This window comes from Chanodichthys erythropterus, chromosome 11, assembly GCF_024489055.1.
Source record: "Chanodichthys erythropterus isolate Z2021 chromosome 11, ASM2448905v1, whole genome shotgun sequence".
In the NCBI taxonomy this organism is placed as follows: Eukaryota; Metazoa; Chordata; class Actinopteri; order Cypriniformes; family Xenocyprididae; genus Chanodichthys; species Chanodichthys erythropterus.
In genome coordinates, this window is record NC_090231.1 from 35,825,918 (window position 1) to 35,844,172 (window position 18,255).

General features: G+C 37.7%; 1 protein-coding gene across 2 annotated transcripts in view; it reads left to right on the plus strand.

Annotated features, from left to right (window-relative positions):
* lmo1 (LIM domain only 1) overlaps positions 1 to 18,255 on the plus strand; it is a 34,581-nt gene that overhangs the window by 1,177 nt on the left and 15,149 nt on the right. The window lies entirely within an intron of this gene.

Sequence of the window (18,255 nt, forward strand, 5' to 3'; positions counted from 1 at the left end):
AATATGGTAAATGTACAAGGTGATGCAAATGGCATTAGTAGGAGAGGATGCACAGGAGCATGTAATGCAGTCAATACTACATTAACTACTGATGCCCAATTACAGAAGCAGGGAGAGTGGCTTTTAGGAGCATTAGGACTTACAGAAAAGCTTAGATCACCTGCTGCTCATTGCCTAAAAGCTTCACCCTTTGCTTGCTGGTGCCGACCAACTGCGCTGGCATTTTGGCAGGGATGGGGAGGCAGCTTGGATCTGCTCTCTCTCTCTCCCTCTTTCTCTCTCTCTCTCTCTTTCACACACACACACACTTTTAACTAAGACGGGAACAGGCTATGTTCAGATAAGTCTGAGTCTAATAAAAGGCTATAGTCTGACTCTAAATATATCAGTTGAGGTATAGTATCCTCATAGTTCAGTACATCTTGTACTGAATTCAAAGTGAGGGAAGCTAATGAATAAGATTAATTGAACTGAGCCTTGTGGAAAAAATAACCATATGCGCAACCCTCATGTTCACTCACGTCACCCATACGCCTCTGTATAAGTCACCAGATCCTCTGTAATTATGAACTTGCTTGTACATTGTGATATTTCAGATTTAGAAAATATGTTCTTCAAACAAAACATTTTATAATGCGGTTTTGTAACAATTCTGAAAATTACAGATGCCAGTCTCAACTCTATAGCCTATTTGGTTTCCATAACTGAACTTTCAAAGAGTCTCAGTATGAAATAACTAAGTCCAGCAATAGAAAAATTATCCTGTTACCTTCTTCCCGACATCCTCAGAAAAGTAGGATTTTTACTATTTTTATTTTATTTACTATTTTAGTTTTTACTATTTTTACTATACACTCTAAGCTTGTTTTAGTTTTCTGACCTATAATTCACCCTTTGCTATTAGGAGGCTTTATTAAGAAGTTTCAAAATATGTACGTTTTTCTATGTGAAATTTTGGGTCATATCTCTGTTCTGTGTATGCGATGATGTATTAAGAGCAGGAGGTTAAAAGTAGAGTGATGTGGGGCTTGTGAGGGATTTTTGCACACGCTCGCTGCTGTTGTACTACTATTACACTGCCTTCCCAAATGAGCAACACTTTCACATTTTAGCATCGCAGGCCTTGTCCTTGCACTGTATTTGATCCTTGCAAAAAGCCGAACTGCTTTCAGGCCAAGACACAATACCATACAGTACTTGCTCTTGAACTTTCTTACCATGACTTGGAGGAGGAAGTGGGGAAATGTTTTAAGGTACAGAACAAGCACAACTCCTTTTCATGACTACCTTTAAATAAAAGAAGCTCTCGGTTGACTTTTAATTCTCTCTGGAGAAATTCACTGTTCAGCCATTTTCTTTCCCTTCAAGGTATTTAAAACTATCTGGATTGGGAGGAATAATTGGGTCCTCATTGTGGACTTGTTCAGGATTGATCATTCGCATCGCTGGGCTTCCTAAGAACCTGGTGAAGAGAAAAGAACACCATTCTATTCTTCATCCTGATGATAAATTCTTGGTTACCGTTCGCCATTTAATTTACGAGCCATGCATGCCGACTGACCAATGAAATCTGTTCATTCGTAATGTGTGTATTTGAATGCAATGTTTCAAATGAATACTAGACCCCTGATCTGTCTGCCGCTGTAATAAAACTCGGGGCTTTAGGCACCTGGTTTTATTTTGAAAAAATAAGAATTGCCTCATTCTTTACTTGAGTTACCATGGTAATTCTGTCTCATAGCAATTTTATATTGATTTAGAGAGTGGACAGTAATATTTCTTTTCTGTCATTCGCCTTTCTGTGGGTTGATTTCTAATTTCCACTTGGAGATTACTTTTATACATTCCTTAAGTCTTTTCACTTTTTTCATCCTGCAAGGTAATTTTCTCTCTTGTATTTGCTATTTTCTCAGCTTATTGGCTTGTTCTTACTCTAAATTAAACTTGCCAATTTCAAATATTGAAATTACATCAATGTTTCTCTCGCCCTGGGTCTCTCGCAATATTGCGCCTGGATTCGGGGCCTAATGCTTGTGTTCCTGCCACTTATATTGCTTCAGCCTGAAGAAATTCCTACTTTATAAACATTTCCTCCTGATGCAATTACAGTTCAATATATCTGCGACTGATGTGTTCTCAACATAGAGATCCGCCATTGCTGTGTGGTCTTAAATTGGCATTTTTTTTTAATTTTTTTTTGGGACGATGGTTTTGAATGCATGATGGTCTGACACATTTTGATGAAGTTGAAATGTAAACATTACAAGGTGATTCATCCTTTTCAATAGAACAAAACTGGGATAGCTGGTTGTACAATTTTATTATAATTGCATGCAGGGTCGTCGCATAAATCCTGGGGACACAGGACCACATTTTATGAGTTGGAGGACCCGGGACAACATTCAAACCCAATTGTCGAGAATTAAACTGAGCAAAATGGAAAGAAACCAGATCTTATGCGTACAGTTCACCAAACTCATTTCTGTCTCTGTCCCAAGGCACTTGATCACTATCAAACTTGTGCTTTCTCACATCAGTGACTACAGATATATATCATTTCCCATCATTTCGCCACAACTCAAAGGGGACCAGAATAAAGACGAAGGTTCTAGAGAGAGAGGGAGAGTTAAAGTTACGATGCACCTGTCTATGATGCAAATGGTTGCGTTCATCAGAACCGCTTACTAGCTCAATCAGTTTCCCTTCCTGTGTTACATGCAAATATTTTTATTAAACTTTACACCCCAGGATGTTTACATTTCTAAACACTCAGTCAGACATCAAGGAAGCATGCTAAGGCTCATGTTGCATCCATACGGACTGTCACGACAGAGTGTTTCTATGAAACCTTCCCAGTCTTGCTTCTACAATATTTTCCTGTGTAAAGATGTAGTTATTGGCAAGTTTTTAAATAATTTCAATAAACATGGGATTTTTGAAAAGCTCCAAGGACGTACAGTCCATCACTGAAGCACTGGGAACACAGAAAACCTTTTATAACATCCTCAGACATGCTGCCAGCGAGATGAATCGTCATTTTTAGGCTACCTTTTAAAATGTCTCGGAGCAACCTTATCTTTCACCTTGAGTCCTGAGACGAATGCAGACAGGTGCAGTGTTCAGTAAAAAAAAAGGAACATGAGCAAGAGAGGTGCAGAAAACAAAGTCAAATATCAAAGTGTTGTGTACATCATATGGTATGATGTTTACTCAAAAAAAAAAAAAAACACTATATAAATGTTATATTTTAGCTAAAATGTCTGTACAAATATATGCCTTTTTTTTTTTTCTTTTCTTTCTGCTCTGGAATTCTCTACAATAGTAGCTTCCCCCAGTGGACATGCTCCAAGTAATAGTACATATGCTCTGCTGAAAAAGGGATATACAGCTACATATTGATGATTTTACACTAGGTGGTTTTTAATTTACTTTCCTTTGGTCTTTAGACCACATGTTATTCCCTTGTGTCACCTTGTCGCAGCACATCTCGCTAGCACATCTCGTTGCAAGGGTGAGTTGCTTCGTCTATTGCATTTGTGTGCGATCACTTTCTCTTTCCCCTCACACACACTCTGCTTCTCTTGCAGCAGGTCGTCACACTTGGCTCCATTTCATCAGTCCCTCTTCCATTCCTGTATTTATTTGTTTATTTCCCCCCCTTCCTCTCATCTTTTGCGCCGGTTGTCCTGTGAAGCTCTAGAAATGTTACTTTACCACTGACTGCGACCTATAGCACTAGGTAAAGAACGACGCAGCGACCTACAGCTCGACACATGCACGCAATTTTCACAACCAAGTTCTGCTGCTGCACTTTTGAGTTTTACTTTTTGGCGTGACCTTCTTGTTTTAAAAGATTCAGCCTTTCAAAAAAAGTACAGGTGGCCATGCTAATGAAATAAATGACTAGCATACTTTGCTTAAGGTCTCATCCTCCCTGCCAGCTCTTTCCATCCGCCAGAGACACTTTTATAAACTCCTCATTAACCTTATCACATTTTGTAACTTGATAAAAGCTTTTCTAATGATACCTACACTGATATCCACGTTTGGCTCTAATGAAGTTAGAAGTGCAGCTTGAGGTATCATAGCCGATCATTAGTGTTGCCTTTTTATATACTATATATATCATCATGATTCTGCACACCTCCCCTTGCTGTCTTTATCCTGTAAATATCAACAGACTCCCATATGATGAAACAAGGAAAGATGGCAGACATGAGTTGTGAAATGTATTTAGACCCAGAAAGAGAAAGCATTGTGAATGTTTATGAGGGTGCACTATGCAGTTATGAATGATTAATGTAGAAATAGAATCTTGTGGCATAATTGTAACGGGGTCTATTTATGCATGAGAGTTTCCATCTTGTTATACATTGATCTTCCATTATGCCTATTAGTTGGAAGGCCTTTTTTAATCCCTCCTGAAATGTTCCCTAGATACATATTGGCAAGAGAGTATTTACTGGAGAACTGCATGCACACACTGATAACAGTTGTTGTTTTTAGGATGGTGTGTTTTCTTGTAGGTACAGGGGTATGTAGGCATGTGTGCACACCTGTGTGGGTACATGTTTACCGTGTGCATTAGCGTGTATGTATACGTGTGCGCGCAATTGTTTTGTGGTGTGTGCAGAACGTATTTACTGTGTATGTTTATAACATGTTTGAATGCACGGATGCAGCATGTCTCAGGGTGCCGTTGAAGTTCTAGTCCTCATTATAGCTGATGTGCATCTGTGTATTGCAATGGAGCTGTTGAAGATTACTGAATGGCAGAGTGCAGCGAGAAGTATTCTGAAATGAGTAATGATACAATGTTCAATGTATGATTCAATTTGTCATTCCTGGAGTGAGGAAGATAGTCAAACTAGTGCTTTAATGTTTTTGGAGATTGTAGTCTCTTGACTCACCTCATAACACACTCTCTGTCCGCATATGTGTGTATAATATAATATATTAGTATGTATATTTGTTTTTGAAAAGTCTCAAGGCAGCATTTATTTGCTCAAAAAAAAAAATCATTGTGAAATATTATATATTGTAAATTTTAAATCTCAATTTATTCTTGTGATAGCTGAATTGTAGTAACCATTACTCCAGTCTTTGTCTTTCAGAAATCATTCTGATATGCAGATTTTGTGCTCAAACTTTTTTTTTTAATCAATGTTTTAAACATTGATTCATGTTTGTGCTGCTTAATGTTTTTGTGGAAACGGTGATATTTTTCTTTTTACGATTCTTTAAGAAGTACTTTTTTTTTCTTTTCTTTTAACAAAAATTTGGTTAAAGTCTTTACTGCCATTTTTTTTTAGATGTAAAAAATACTTACTGACCCCAAACTTTTCAATGGTAGTATATTGTATGCATTTTAGATAGCTAAGGATACATGTGTTAATTCAATGCGGTCATATTATTCATTATAATAACCTAACACTGTCAAAGTTTGTATTTTTGCTTGTAAAAGAGAAACGGAACCATTTATCATAATACCTTTTGTACATCTTTTTTTTAATTTATTTTTTAAATCTAGGGATTCAATTCATCAGTATTTGAAATGCTGACTAGGTCACTGTTATAAATATAGGAAACATGTAGGCCAGAGGGTTTTTCTTTTCTATTGGGACAACATAATGAAAACTCCCCCCAGCTCAATAAACTTTCCATATATATGCCACAAACCGATAATAACAAACCTCATGTAAAGTACTTAAGAAAATAGTTTGGAGAGAGAAATCCAATATAGCCTGTGTAAACACATTCCATCCAAATATTACATGGATATTAAAATCTATTCCTTTTTTTTTTTTAATAAAAAAGCCACAACATATAAGGGACGACGCTGTTAGAGAAAGTGCTGGAGGGAGGCTGGCAAATGGAAACTCAGTCCACTTAATGAGATACTAACTTCCACAACTCATTGGCCGACCTTCGATAAATCAAATCTTGAATACCTAATTAAAGGCAGTGATTGCAGGTTAGTTTGTATTGTTCCTTAAAAGGGAAGGACACAGTATTGGTGAGGTTGATTTAATCAATGCTCAGCGTGAGGGTTCTGATCCATTAGAGTGGCAGCTGTGGTCCAAAGCACTTGGCCACTCTGCTCAGCTTTAATTGAAATTGGAAACTGAGCACAGGCTAAATAATGCTGTCCAGCCCCCTTTTCTGCCGGCCACTGATTTTACCCTTTCTTGACACATTTAAACGTGACTGTCTCCCGTGCACGGTTGGAGCTTATAATGGAGTGGCCATTTGATTTAATTCTTGAATTCTCCAGCAACATCAATAATCTTGTATGGTGTGGCCATTTAATCATAGTGCTCTCAATGCTTAGAAGGTTAGAATACACACCCATCATCTAAACATTTCTTCTAAATGAGAAAATAATATAAATATAAATAACATTATTTAAAGCTAATTGTTTAGACACAAACCTTATACCTATCTAGGGAGAGAGAGAGAGAGATTTAAATTCTTGCTGGTAACAGCAAGCTAATTATTTTCATGTTCTGGCCAATAAACACCTGATATTAGACATTTAAAAAAATAAAAATAAAATGCACAACACTAAATAGCTTGTATGATACAAGTACATTTTTGCATACTGTGCAGTATGAAAGATGTATGCACAATTGTGCACATTTATGCACAACATGCAGCTCTGCAAACGTTACATAAGCTCTGACATGCACTCTTAAGCCTCTATTATACTCCAATTTGGATGGGTACATGGACAGCATGGATGCGGACTACTTGTATTTTTACTACTGAAAGTGTATGCTGGGGTCCGCTCAGCAGACGTGTTCCACACATGCGCAGTAGATCGGCTTGAACTGTAAACAAACAGATTATTGGACATCATTATTATTATTACACATCTGGCTGTCTTTATATTGTTTTAACAACGGATTGAGGTGCAGATATCAACATTTCTTCACACAGCCTCATTTCAAATTCGACGTTTGTTGTTTTTCCAGCGCATGTGTAGTTTGTGCTTTTGTAGTCTAGTGACCGTGCATACTTGTCCGCATGGTCACAAAAAAATAAGAGGCATGCCGATGTCCGCAAAGAGCCTCCGCGTACACAGATCTATGCCATAAACTATCACCAGTTAATCTAGATCTTAAATCTATTCTAGATCTTAAAATATGCAGAAATTCAATTTCGGACTATAAATATCCAATATCGTCTTATACAGATACATTTTAAAATATTGCAAATAACTGTCAATATTGACATCAATAAACATTATGAATGATGCCTAACAAAGTTTACCCAAGTAAAACCACAAACTCAAAGGCTTGAAATACTGTAAATGTGTACTGATAAGAATAAAAAAAAACAAGTATCTGAACATTTGTTAATTAAGACATGAAGTTCTGAAATTTACGTTCACCGATGACTGGGAAACTGTAGCAACTACAACTTGTCGAATGGTATGGAGTTATTTTACTGTCAAATGTCAAGAGCACATTACTGTGACGCAAGAGCACATCAATGTAATGCGCGAGCGCAAATCTCTCCGCTCGCGCGTGGATTTCCTTTGCTCTCGCACAAAACTGGAAGCGCGCTCTCAAATATACAGTGCTCGCTCATGAACTGCCTCTCTTCTTGCTCAGATACTGCATGTGCACGCTCAAACTATGTCCTGTGTGCTCGCAAATCTCTCCGTGCTCTTGCAGAAATTAATTTGCTTCTGGATTAAAGGCTGTCAAAAGTTATCAACCAATCAGAAGAGACGACTGATCCATGAAAATGTTACGTGGAACCTTGGCTGAGAGTGAACTGCGCCTGGAATTCTTTCAACAAAAATGGATATTTAATTTCTTTACAATTTAATAATATTTAATAATATTAATCAAATGTAGGACATATCTTAGAAATGGCTCGGAATGGGGTGCTTGGATGTTTTCTATATTAATAAGCTTGTTTGTCTAACTGCATCTCATTACAGGTCAAACCCCACTGAACGATTTATCAAAAATCATCATATTAGCCAATATCATGGACCAAAACATTAAATTAAACATTATTTTAAAACAAAAGATTAAACAACTAATTTAATGTTAAAAATCAGTCTATTTAGAAATGTGTAAAATGTTATAAATTAGCCTATTAAAAAATATGTATTAATTTAAATGAATTCATTACAATATCGTTTGAAATTAATGAAGACCTGTTTCGTCCAGTGTTTTTGAACGAATCTCTTGAAATAATGATTCTGATACATCAAATACATTTTAACAGCCACTGGTCACCACCTACTGGCAGAATAGTGTAATAACATTAGTTTCAAAGTTCATTTACTCATTTTTATTGCTGAAATCGGTGTATATTCGGATTATAAATTATTGCAATACTTGCGTTATTTAATGTTTGCAACAGAAGTAGCAATAGTGTGTTGTTGAAAACACTTTGTGACACTGTTTAAAACATATAGCTTACATGACCACTGCTTTCAGCGGCAATGCAAAACCAGGTTTAAATATTCCGGTATGATTGTAATTTCAAAGGTTTAATAGACATAACCGAATCATTGTCATTTAGGAATAAGGTCGCGTTCTTCTGATTAATCATGCATACATATGGGCTTATAGCTACTTTTGTATGTCATATTTGTACCAGACCTCAAAAGAAATTCACTATGGGTGGTATATTTGATCTCCACATTTTATGTATTTAGGGAATGATGATTTGACCCTGATTTTGTTCTGTCTTAAATCAGAAAACGTTTTTTTGGTAACACTTTACATCAAAAGTTGTATTTGTTAACATTAGTAAATGCACTGTGAAGTAAACAACCAACAAACAGCTGTATTTTTAACGTTAACAAAAATGAATAATTACAGTAATGTATTGCACATTGTTAGTTCATATTAGATAATACATTAATGTTAACAAATAAAACATTATTTTAAAATGTTACCTATTTTTTATATAAATTTCAACAACTTTAAGAAACTTTGTTTGTTTAGATAAATTGGGGTTTGACCTGTAATGTGATGCAGTTAGACTAGGTTATATTTGATTAATATTATTAAATTGTAAAGAAATTTAATATCCATCTTCTTCGAAAGAATTCCAGGCGCAGTTCACTCTCAGCCAATAAGATTCCACATAGCATTTTCATGGATCAGTCGTCTCTTCTGATTGGTTGATAACTTTTGACAGCGTTTAATCCAGAAGCAAAATTTCTGCAAGAGCATGGAGAGATTCGCGAGCACACAGGACACAGTTTGAGCACGCACACGCAATATCTGATAAAGAGGAGAGGCAGTTCATAAGAGCACTGTATATTTAAGAGCACGCGTCCAGTTTTGTGCGAGAGCAAAGGAAATCCGTTTGCGGGCAGAGAGATTTGCGCGCACACATTACATTGATGTGCTCTTGCGTCACAATGCTCTCTCAACATCTGACAGTAAAATAACATCATAAAATGGCCGCTAATATAATACTTGACGTTAATGTTCACCTGATTAAGCCTATACAGCCTGTACAGTAAAGGCTGGTCCCCAATGTAATTTTGCAAAAGGCCTGCAAAAAATAAATGTAACTGTTGCAATCAAAACCCTCCTTCATTATTTACCCCATAAGGAAATGGGCATCTGAGACCGTGTGTGAGTGACAGAGGCCCCACACACAAAGCAAATACCCCCCGTGGTGGATTTGCATTATTCAGCTCTAAACGGGGCCCAAATGGAGTTGTGCTGCATGCAGTTTCCTCCATTTTCAACCTTGCAGCATGGTTCTGAATGGCACACCTGTCTCCTGGCATATCTTTTGAAACGCTAAATGTGTAGTAATTGCCGGGAAAGGGGAATTTCATATATCACTCCCTAACCTTGGGAGTGACAAACTTAAGAAGGCCTACATTTATGCCTAGCCAAATGCATTTTTCATGTTGGCTAAAAAATGTTGGGGCATCATTGTGCAATGGATGGCGGAAAGAAGCTTCGATGGTGCTAATGGTTACATTCTTGCCAGCAGTCATGAAGTAGCAGATAAGATTGTCCTCTTTTTTTTTTTTTTTCCTCAAAGACTGAAAAGATCTGGAGGGAGAATAGATGGATTTATTCTTTTATTCAGATGCAAATGCAATCTGTGGAAAAAGAGGGGGAAAAAATGAATTGAGTTCATATATATATGAAGAGTCATTCATCAGCGGGGGATATTGACAGTTTATGCCTTCTGGTGGAGTAAATGGGTAGGCTGCCATCTCCGAGCTCCGTCTAAATGAAGACCCAAAACAAACGCACACTCCAGGCCTACTGCAGAGAACAACTTCCAGACGGGTGACGCTTGATTGGCTAAATGTGAGGTCACACACCTCCCTATTCTTTCTCTATCAAGCGTCTGATTGTTCCTCTGAAACTCTTCTAAACCCTGAGTTGGATGTGTTCTCCCTCTCCTTTTGCACAGGCTTTTCAGATTCTGGTCTGTCGACAACTCACCTTCCAGTGCCGTTTTCTCACCATGCTAGCAAGCGAGCACCAAAGTGTTGGAACGACTTGCCTCTTGCAATAACACTGCCAGTTTTCGCACGTCTCCAAAATAAGCAGTAATGAATTTAATTAGATAGCTGTTGCATATCTCTCTGATACATTTCTTTTAATTAACCCCATGTGAATAAATTAAAATTAATAGGAGAAAGAAAAGTGTAGAGCAAAAAATAAATAACACACACACACAAGCTAATGAAGTTATCCGTTAATTGGAATCGCATCTGTTAGCCAAAGCTTTAGCAGGGCACCAGGAGCTAACAATGTGTTTAGTAAGCCTCTCAATCTCCTCATCCTAGAGAAAAAGAGAAAAAGAAAGAGAGAGAGAGAGAGAGAGAGAGAGAGAGAGAGAGAGAGAGAGAGAGAGAGAGAGCTGTAAGAGTAATAAATGCACCTCTGACGTGATGGAAATGACCGCCAGGGCTTGGAGAAAAGAAACCCCCTGTTTCCCGGCCCTGCTCTACCAAGACTCCCCATGCTGCTGTGCTTAAAGCCAGGCCAGTGTTATTGCAGGCCTAATGCGGCTGCCTCATTTGGGCCGGATCAGAAGTAATTATGCTCGGGGAAAGTGGCTGCCGACCACAGGGGTCAGGACACTTGTAACATGTGAAAAGAGCAATTATTCCCGGAGACAAAACCCTCCCTTATCCCGGGCAGTGCCAGGGTCACTGCGAGGGAGCAGCGCTGCTCCGTTTCACCGGGGCTTATTAGCGGCAGTATGCTGCTAAAGTTTGCAAAAGTGCATCATATTAACAAATTGTACTCTCGTCCAACCGCACTGATCGTGCCAGCCCTGATCTCTCGCTTTTTTCTTCTTTCTTCCTTCGTCTTTCTTTGTAAAATTTTCTCCCTATCCAAACTTTTCTGGTGTTAATTATATCATAATCATAGCAAACAAATGATTTCATGCACAGAGCTGTCTTAAAAAGATGTAATTGGATCCTCAACTACTTTACCTTAATTTGCTCACAAGCTACAACTGAGCATATTCTATTCTATTATGTGCTGCATCAAGTCAACCAATACATGAATCAATATGTTCCAGATCATTCTGGGCTTATCAACTAGTATCAAGCTCTTTATTCATTTGTCTGTGTTTCAGCTGGCATATTCTACCTGACATTATTACCAGATGTATTTTGTCTTGGCAGTGAAGGAGAATGAGTGTCTACAGGCTCAATTACAGTAATGATGTGGACTGATTGAAAAGAACTTATTCACACAGACAATGGCAGGACATCTGCCTTAGTTCCCCATTAACCTCCACGGTGGCTGGCTGACAAATTCTAGTACACATTGCCATGGCTGCAGCATTTACAGAGCGTACACGCTGACAGAACCAGCTCTTGGAGCTAGCACAAAGCTTTGGTTTACGATAAAGTCTGACTCAGTTGCTAGTAGTTTTTATGTAGTTTGTTAACTTTGAATACTTTTCACGAATTTTAGAACAATGACATTTAAAATGCATCCACCTTTAAATAAGAGGTCCAAATATAATATTTAAATAGTTAGTAAGTAAGCCATTGCCTAAAAGTATTTTTGCCCATCCCTACTGGGTACCATTTCATTCCCAAAACCTCAACCAAAATATCAACACCATCCACTCAATAAGAAACGTATAATTCAGGACTGCATCTGCCCACTCTCGGGTAAGCTGCAAGTGCTTATCAAGTCCACAGAGATCATCTTCATCACATGCCTTGGAGACATGCAGTTAATATCATCACAGACCTCTCCCATCCCTGTCACCACCAAGACTCCCTTCTGGCAAATGGTTCAGCTCAATCAAAGACCACAACCTCCCATGGCTTGATCAGCTTTCATTTGTCACACTGTGGCCTTCTGGTCCAATCTGTCTCAACCACCGTACATTTCTCTCCAACATGCTCTCCTGTCTCTTTTCAGAGTACTACCTTAAATTTATGAGCATCTCTAATCTTACGTCGCTTTTGGAATCAGACCTGTATTTAAACTAGAGTGCCATGATTCTGGATGAAATTGGAAATCACTACTTTTTTTTTTTTTTGATTCAGTCTTTATTTGAAGCGCAAGTTTCTTTCAAATGGTGATTTACTCTATTTTGATAGCTTCTGTGTCTGTGTTTATATCTGAACAATAAACTTTTATCCCAGTACTTCTATGGTATTTTGAATATTTGTAACACATACTGTAATACTGTGTGGTTGAAAAGCTGTTTGTGAAGCTGTTTCATACTTGTACCTGACAACTACTCCCTCTGGCTCAGCGGCAGCGCTAACGCAGACCTGAATGTTCCGGTGTGATTTTGTCAAAGGGTTAATAGACATATGAGAATCGTTGTAATTTAGTAATAAGATTGTGTGTGTGTGTGTGTGTGTTTGAATCAAGATTGCAATCTTTTAATGATTAGTTTAAATTAGAGCTGCATAATTAAACAATTTGTTGCATCTTTTAATTAAAACTCTTTGTACTGTTCCAGCAAACTCTCCTGTCATTGAAAACAGTCCAGACACTTTTCATTCACTTCTAGTGTTTAATATTTTGGAGAACCCTTCTGCTCCATACATGCATTACTGCTGTCATACATGAAAAATCATGCCAACAGCTTTGCGACAGATGACTGCCTCTAATCCCTCATACATCTGTAGTTCAAGTCTCCAGCACTTTGTCCCTCTAAATTGGTCCCTTTCTCAGATGTTTTGAGGTCATGGCCATGGTTTATGCCGTTGAGGTTCATTTAAGGGCATTGTGGGATCCATATGCAGACCCTCATAAAGCACAAAGCCATGTTCATATTTTAGTAAGCGTGGCTTTTATCTGAAATTCATACATATTATAATTATTGGTGTGACTGAGTTTGATGTGGCAATGGACATCTTCCCAAAAATTAAGAAATTCATTATTTGCCAATGTCATTCCAAACCTGTATAATTCATAATCAGAATTAAGAAAATCTAATAAAAAGTGACTTGTGACTGAAGAATTTTGCAGTAAAATATCCAAAAACCACTAGGCCAATGTTATTTATTTTGTTCACTTGAGTACTTACAATATCCGTGTGAGTCGTCGCTTGTCATACCCGCGTTACCCTCGGTTTCCAGTTTTATTTTATAGAAACCATGGAAACACTAAAGACTATATTACATGTTTTAATAGAAAAGGGAACAACTGTTTACATATTTATAGACCGAAAATGAATTATTGTTCTATAGCTCAACACGTTTAGGCCCCATCCACACGGAGACAAGTTTAGCCGCAAACGCAAAAATTTTGTATCATATAGGCGTTTCATCCAGATTGATCTGGCGTTTTCAGAAGGTGAAACCACTATTTTGAAACCGGGTCCTAGAGTGGATAAATCTGAAAATGACGCCCTATGCGTTTTCGTGTGTACAGCCCATCCGTATATTTTGTGAAACGAAACCCCACGTGTCAACCCTACTCAGACACCGCTAACAGCATGGCAACAATAAAAAAAAAACCCCAGCAACAACAGTAATAGCATACTACATGCTTGTGTTTGTGCTGCAGAAGCTACTGAGCCTAAAGCTTTATTAAAATAAAGCTTTATTTCGAACCTTTACTAAAGTTTGTATACAGTGCGCAAGGTTTATGCGCATGCTCCAAGTCTTATTCTTTGTTTTTAGTGTATTTCTATTGCAGAATTACAGCGCCACATACTGATCTGGCATGTATACTACATTGTTTTTTATTCGTTTCAGTGGTTTTGTGTGTACATAGATATGCCTTGAGACAAGGGGGGGGAAAAAGTAAGCTCTGGCTTCGTGTGGCTGTAGCCTTAGTCTTGTTTAAATAATTTTCTTGATTTTTTTTTTTTTTTTTTTTACGAGTACCATGGTTTTACCATGCCTCCGAGAAAAACACTATTTTGTGAAGTAGCTAACAGCATAATCAAATGCAGTTTTGTTTTTAGTAACAGTAATACAGCATTTTCTCCATCATACAATACGTTTTAAAATTAATTGCATGCCATTTGTCAACACAAGCCATCCAGCATTTAATATATTCTAAAATCAATCTAGCTTACTGCAGTGTGCAACAAGAGTCTCACAGCAGCCGCTGAGCAAACGCACAGAGTAACGTTATAACATAATTTTCAACATGCACTCAAATGTATCTTAATATGTTAAACAGAGCCGTTACCTCATACTCATGACCGGAAAAGCGGAAGCGGCGCCGGCAACTGTGTCATAATAAAAGTTCTGCTGCTCATGAGGCGTGTTGCGCAATCGCTCCAGCAGCCTCGTTCAGCTCCCACAACACTTGGTCCTGCTCTGCTTCATACTACAGTAACGTTAATAATCGTATCCATGAACATGATTTCTTCCAGTTATTTTCCACAGGCTGTGAGGTGACACATGTCCCAAGATTCTATGCTCAAACTTGTCATCAAGCTACACCTTTCAAATGGGCCTCTGGCGAACTCTAGCGGACAGAAAACCTTACATATTTCACCTCTAAGGGCTAAACGGGGGAAATTAATGTGAGCGCAATTCCACAAATGCGCAGTTGGGAGTGGTAAGTTTTGCGTGTGATCTACTGCTGATGCACAAATTAAAGAACACAGACGCAGTCAAATCATTTACATAATGACCAACACAATCTACAAAGAGCAGTGAAAATTAGCGTTGGGTCGCAAATAAGCAGAGCTGATGCACATCAGGTGCGGGTCGACACAGGTGTTGTTACATGTAATCTGACAAACACACACACCTATCTATATATATGTGCATCTCCATAATTGAGGCCGATGCATAGCCTACGGTACATTAAAGATACATGTGAAGCAGCTACCGATGCGATGTGATATGATTCACCCCTATTACGATGCGGTCTGATTTAGACTCGATTCAATGCAATGCAATACGATGCAAAGGAAAAAAATATGATGCTATGCGATTCAATGTAGGACTCTATGAAATACTTTTTTTTTTTTTTTTTTTACCAAATTCTGTTTTCTGTTTAAATTATGTTTTTGATTAAATCATTAAAACTGATCTAATTAATTGAATTAATAAAAAGCAACTTTATTAATTCATTTACATTAATAGGGCCCTACGATTCTGTGTGTATGTGATATGACAATAGTTTTTTCTCAAATTAAATGGTAAAATGCTCACAAATTGACTCTCAGAGCAGTTCTGGAGGTGAAGTTTGTGTTCATGTCGATGTTGTCATATAGTAAGATGACAGATGCTGGAAAAAACACAGCGTGTGTCACGCGTGCTTCTTTAGGATGTATAGTAAACTTAGGCCTATTCACCGGTCTGTGCCAGAGACACGCAGAACATGCAGGATTGCATATTAATTTTGTCGTCTTGCGGTTTAATATTCACAGAAACTAGTCCATATCGCAATTTGATGTAAGTGTACCCCCCTACTTTTGATTTATTAATCCAAAATTTGACAAATTCCATTACATTCTGCGTCGTTCAGTAAACTCTGTTTATATGAATGGATTCCGCAATTCCATCCATGTTTTCTGCATCGCGGAAATCATAGGGCTCTGAATATGGGTACAGATCGCTTTTATTTCTTTGGTTCAGACACAGCAAATCATAAATTAACTTAATGCCTTCTGAATTGCCATATTAATCTAACGTTATATTCTATGACTCTTGACACGCCTCGGTCTCCGTAGTGTTGCGATTATATCATATTCACATAGCAGTAGTAGTGATGAGAACGCACTTGGAAAACAGTTTAGAGAGAACAAATCAATCTATATTTAAAAATAATTGTCACAAATTATTGGTAACTTTCTAAATAAAAAGTATTGTGCATCTACTAATAATTATATATTAATAGTTTTTTTACCGATACAAATATGTTAGAACCGATGCATCGCGATACAAATGCCAACTTGTATCCGATGCACAATTTTTTTAAATCGATGCATCGCATCGTTAACATTTATACCGATATATTATATATATCACAGCATGCTGATATACAACCATATCGCACGGCTACTCGTGTGATATTGCGTTTATACAACAGTTCGACAGCACGAGTGTGTAAACAAATAAAAACAACAACGGAGTGTCTTTAAAACCCTCTTTTAAATTGCAGTACTACTTCCTTCCGCCACGGATTCAAATCTCAAGTTGACAGTTGGACCAAGCCTCCGTTACTAATTCTAAAACATCACTTTAGAACTAGTAACGAAGGAATGTTCAGTCGCTTCATTGAAACCAAAGACTATAGAATAACACAAGACGTGTCACTCGTATTGTTTTGAATGGGAGAAAGTGTAATGCGCAATATGGCGGAATAAGTCCCGCCTTCTAAAGCCAAGAGCCAATCACCGACTGGTAAAGTCATCGCGTCACTTCAGCGGCCGTTAGAATCACCGGTTTCTATAGAAACAGTCAGATGCGCGCCTCCAAAGAGAGGCGCATTTAGGTCTGCGCATGTGCATTAGCTTGATCCAGCCTGAATTTTTTTTGTCATGATTCGAGCATTTAGAAACTAAATTTATGAGTCAGTTGTTGTTGTTGTTAGATTTCATTGGTGATTTCAAATATCAAATTTAATCGTAAGGTTGACAAACCGTTTTGGAGAATCTGATGTTTCCCCATTCAAAGAGATAGGAGCTGCAGGATGCCCGAGAGGTGTTTCAAAGATGGCCGCCGAGTGAAATGACTTGTCTTAAAGGGACTTTGTTGAAACTCATTGAATTTTGTACAGTATATGTGAGAGAGAGAGAGAGATCGCCTGAGAGAGTATTACCTGTCTGATATATTGCATTACATTAATTCTTCAAGTCGGTCTCCATAATATTATATCCATTATAAAAGTCCGTTTGAATGTCCGCTGAGGAAAGCGATCTTGTATTTGTCCTTTTTTTTTTTTTTTTTTTTTTTTTACAGCTATCAGAATTTTCCAAAACATCCATAACACCACAGCGCAAAAACAACTTCCTTTGCAAAGGTTCCTTTCAATTTAAAAGTCTCTAGTGACTGGCAGACTCATTCTCCTGTAAAGTGTTGCCACCATCTATAACTCTTTCACTCAATCCATATTACGCACTAATGAACATATTTATATTAAATATTTATTGAACAACAAATAAACACAATTGTACAGTTCAGTCAAGCATAAAGCACTAGTTATTTATAAAAAAAAAAAAAAAAAACTATAGGTCACCCTTTACGCTTGTATGTGGGTTTTTACAAGTATTTAACGAATGAAGAGGACTTTAAAGAGATTGTGACAAAACCTCGTAACTCCATTGGATATATAAGGATGTAAGGTAACATTAATTATTATCAAATTTAACATAGCACAATTAGACTTGCTCTGGAACAAATAATAGATTAATAAGACCAAAGATTGCCCGTTTTTATGTACTCAAATTGAATTATGTCTCATGTTTAACCACTATAAGTGCCAGCGGTAAATCCCCGAAGCACTGGCCGAGATTAAGCAGTTCTCGGCGCGTACATGACCCCTGAACGGCCGCTGACGGCCTGGAGCTCGCATCTCTGAAAAACGTCAAAACAAATTGTAAAATAGGCGCTATTATTAAATATGAATCACATATTTCAGGTCTAAACAACTACATTCTCGTCTCAGTTCGTGGTACAACAAGTAGTATTCTCAAAAGTTACGGTGGATTTGCTCGTCCGCCATGATGGTTACTTCAAGCGGAGTGATACAAACGGTGAAAAGGTATCACTGAAATATCGCACAGCTATCAGCCAATCAGATTCGAGAACCAGACAGAACTGGTGTGTGTGTGTGTGTGTGTGTGTGT